This window comes from Rhea pennata, chromosome 2 (assembly GCF_028389875.1).
Source record: "Rhea pennata isolate bPtePen1 chromosome 2, bPtePen1.pri, whole genome shotgun sequence".
NCBI classification, from domain to species: Eukaryota; Metazoa; Chordata; class Aves; order Rheiformes; family Rheidae; genus Rhea; species Rhea pennata.
The window spans coordinates 99,329,358-99,334,195 of NC_084664.1; positions in this window are offsets into that span (position 1 = coordinate 99,329,358).

The following is a 4,838-nucleotide window of genomic DNA, read 5'->3' on the forward strand; positions in this document are numbered from 1 at the left end:
TTTTGCCTTTTTTTCTTTTTCAGACTGTAGGACCAGAAGGACTGATTCATGGTGTTGCTCTCTCTTAATGCCAGACAAGCACAATTTGGGTCTCCAGTCCAGTTCATTGTTTTCAGAATTGATTTTTCAAGTTTCTAGATCAATTGGAAGAGCTGATACTTTGGATGTTCCCAGTGTTGAGCATGAGACTCAATGACTGTCAGCAATGCAAGAGAAATATAAGGGGTGACACTTCACCTTCTCAAAGAAGTCAGCCTCAAATTTGCTTTTCTTTTTGTGTCCCCTGCTATTAGAGGAAGCCTTAGCAGGATTTGAAGAGGGAGACATTTAGAGGGGAAATCTTTTCAGGTTTACTGAAGCAACCTGGAATAAAATATGTAATTTTTACTAGTTTTATGCTGACAATGGTAGGTAATAAGACTGAGACTTTATAGAAGGACAGTCTGTTATGTATCCTAATTTTTTTTCCCTCAGTCATGGCGGGATCTCTTGTCTGATCCTGGCAACCATGTGAAGGAGTTAGCAGCACATGCTCTGTCTTCCATGCTAGACAGGTTTGTCATTACTCCAGAAAGGAAAGAAGTGCTGCTTTTGCTGGGAAATTCAGCCAGTTTATTTGGGTATCAATTATGGCTTTGCAAAAGTACTTTTAGGGTTTTGAGATACGCAATTTTTGAGCTTGCACTGAAAGAAACTGCTAATCAATTTGGAAAGTTGTGATACAGCATCAAGAAGGATCTGAAAAATAATGACTTTAGGGCCAACCAATTTCACCATCCCAGGCATTATGGAATCATCAGTCTTGGGAACTGACATCAAGATGAAAAATAATGCTGTTGGGGAAAATGAACTCTTACATTTTAAACAAGACTATGCCATGGTTTTGCTCTGTACTGTAGCAAATTTCTTTGGAGATCTTTTTATTTCATCCATCTGGTTTTCTTATTAAAGGGAGATAATTCTTGTTAGCAGGCATCAGAGAAGCTAAAAGATAAATTAGTTGGTGATTTTCAGCACTTAGAATTACTAATACATTTGTGCTGTAACTGTTGTGTGCTGCTATTATATGTTGAAACTTCTCAGTAGCACGTAGGAATGCAAATGTCTATTTTAGCAAATCTCTGCTGCAGCACGATTGATTGTAGCCAGCTATTGTTCTGCTGAGTTCTGACTCAGACAGGGAGTGAGAAGTTTCCTGGGATTTAGGTCTGGATTTTTTTGACAGGAAGCTGGGGAACAATTAGGAGGCAGATGAATCTCCCCTTGACACCCACTTTTTGAAATTAAAACTGTGGAGGAGAGGAAGTCAAAATTTAGTTTCCCTTGTTTTACTGAGCTGCTGTGTATAGGCCTGAATATATATAAAAACTTTTTTATGGCATGTGATAAGAATTCAGCCACTCTAAAGAGAGAAGTTGCTGAACTTCTTGTTCAAGAGAGCATAGCACTTCTGAATCAAGCCAAGGCAAGAACAAAAGCTAGTCCCTACCCCACCTGCCAGAAGGAAGGGCTTGCTTCAGTCCAGCACTGATTGGAAACCATGCAACTGACAGCTCCCTGCAAGCAGATGGCTGATATTTATGCCTTTTGCCTTTGTGTTTCTTGCTTCCTTTCAGAATAGGATGCTACAGAGCCCTAGCATTGATTTTTCTGTGCAGCTAAAAAAGACAAGAATGCTGCTGTGCTTTTGAAGCTTTGGGCTGTCAGTCTTCTTATTCCCCGTAGGTCTTCCCTAAGTCTCTCATTTCCTTTTCAGCTATGCAGATGCCTCTGTCTTCCCTAGATTCTTCCTGGTTCCTCCTCTCTAGAAAGGAAATTTCAAATCTTTGCCCTATTGAAGGATTTTAGTATAATGCTCTGAATCTATGCCTACTTCTTCGTGTGCCTTATTGGCACCTTTATTTAGCTATGTTGGCAGAGGGGTTTGACATGGGTGCAGCCAGAGCTCCTTAGTGATTTGCACTGATAAAGCTCTCAGATGCAGTGAACCTTCCAGTGCTTATGGAGGGCATTACTAGAGCTGGGGGAGAAGGCAGCTTCTGCTGCCATTTGTCCTCACAAAGATTGTTATCCCTCTATTCCCATCCGCTCCTGCAAGCTGAATGACAAGAAAATTCTTGCAGCAACTAATGAATCTTACTTTGCATTTGGGATCCTCTGAGTAAACTAATATTAATGGTGCTTATATTTCCAGATCCATTTTGTCGGGGAGCTTTGCTACACAAGCACAGCCTTGTGCTTTTTGGTTCACAAATGCTATATGAAGGCAACTGAAACTCAGTAAGAACTTATTCTTGTGAAAGCAGTACTATAATTTTTTGAACCAGAGCACATGCTTTTCTAAGGCTGTTTCTTCACTGTTTGTCAGCTTTCCAGAAATAAATACATCTTAAGGAGACTTGCACATGACAGTGGAATTTACATCTCTTGTTCAGTGAAGAAACATCCAGCTCATTGCCTATGACTCTCATTTAATCTTAACTTTTTAGGCCTATGTGTAGCAGTTACCATGAAATAACATAAGAACTAGGATATGATGTTCATCAGCCATAGGAAGTGAAAAAATCAGAATTCTAGTTTAGCATCTACAAGTAACTGTTCTAGGCAGTTTTTGTCAACTTAGCTTGAGTTAGACTAACGGGAAATTTGATTACCAAGAAACCTAAGCATCAGGAGAGAAAAACAAGCTGAAGTTTTTTCCAGACAACAACTGAGAGAACCAGCTTGACCAACAAACTAACCAGTAGATACATTTTTACCATATTTAGATTAAGATACAATTGTATTGTTTTATCCCTTTGCTTTATATAAGTAAATCATTTTATGTTAAACGATTAAACTATTAGTGTCTAGCTGAAAGAAGTGCCCAGCAGCAAAATGGTGTTTCTTCCGCATGACTCTCTGTTTATGCAGAGATTCCCATCTATGGATGTTGTGATCTCTTTGACACTTAGTCTTCAAATTTAAGGTTTTCAACTCTAGCTGATAAATCCACTACCTGAGTACTTCATAATAGCTTTTGCTTTATCTTCAAATAGCTATTATTTCTTCTTAAATTAATTTTTGTTCTCATTTGGTAGCTATTCATAACATGAATTTCCCATGATGTGATACGTATTGCATCATTCCGTACTTATTGCATTGCATCTTTAAAACTTTTAAGTCAAATTTATTTTAACTATTACCATTAAAACATCTCTTTGCGGGAGGGCTCCTTGAACTCTCTCGATTTCCAGCTATTTTCTGGGGTCAACAATCATATGCACAACTGGAATCTTCTAATACAATTAATTTCTATTTGTTTCAATGGAACAAAAGACGTCATGGTCTTGAATGGAGGACTGCATTAGGCTTGTGTAGTGATGAGTAATGGTTAAACAGTGCTGGGGAGGCCTAAGAAAAATAGCTTAGAGTAACTGTGCAGTAGGATTCTGCATTAGCATAGCCTTTGTGTGCAGAAGATTTTGAGGGCTTATACTTCTAACACTGACTGTAAAGACCCTCGCTCTCTCACAAGATGATTTGGATTGGTGCTGTAATTTTTGTTGGTTTGCTCCAGGGGATGTGAAGACACTGATACCAGGTGGCTTCTGTAGGTTCTTTTAGTTGGTCTAACAGGGGCCTCACTGCACTTGAAACTTAAGCTGGTGGATAGTGGGATTATCAGAAGCATATAATGAGCTTTAGACCTGAATCGTACAGAAACAAAAGCATGGCAGTTCCCACTGACTTTGTGTCCCACTTTCTTCCAAAAGAAATCCACAGCAAATCGCTAATGTTGAAACCCTGTGTATGTTTGTGTTTGGAGCTGCTGAACAATCAAGACCAACGGCTTTTACTGTACTTAGAGGTTGTCTTTCCAACATTCATCCGTACTGAAACCATCGCATGTCTCTTGCTTCATTGTTCATGTTCCTCTGAGGCTTCGCAGCATATCTGAGTAAGATTCAACTGTTGGTTGAAGTAACTGACTTTGTTAAGGCAGAAATCATCTCTATCCCATGCAAACACAAAAAAAATTGTAGATGCTTTAATAACCTCCTTATATCGAGTGCAGTAAGACTTGCCCACCAGATCTTGATCTTTATTCATAAGGAGAAGGTGCTATGTTACCTTTTGTGACCTTTCTCACTCAATTTGTGTAATGTGTATATGAACCAAACCATATGTATGTTTAAGGTACTCCCATCTTTATAATATGACAAATAATAAGAAGAGCTGTAGGGAAAATACTTATCATATGTCTGGCTTGGAGAAAAAGTACATAAAGCCAACATAGTAATTGACTTAGAACAGTATAAAGGGAAATATCTTTTCTCACAGAGAAAAGAGCCTGGATTCACACAGGAGCTGCGCTAAGTAGAACTGATGAGTATAGCACAGTAGTTCTAACAGATTCACTACAAGCCTCTTCCTGAAAAAGAAGGAAAAGAAACAAAGAAGAAGGGGGCAGGGAAATGGTTTCCTTCTTGCTTTTGGGAAGAGTTAGAAAAATAGAGCTCTGAGCAAAATAGGAAAAAAAGGAAAAAGTAGTTGCATATTATTCACGCTTCATTCGTATCTGATACATTCACATAGACATACCAGGGATGAAAAGAACTCTGAAATGTAAATAGAGACATTCAGTGTCTGGTTTTATTTTATTTTTTAGAGGAAGAGGGGATAGAATGAATGGACTCCTCACCCTGCTGTTTTTTAGAAGAAATCTTTTCTGAAACTTTTCTGATAAAAGTATAATTAACCTTGTTTTGGTTAATGGGTCTTTCCTTTATGGCTCAGATAATTAAAAATGGGAGAGAGCAAGGGCCACCCTGCCGATGGAGGAAACATCCTAAAAA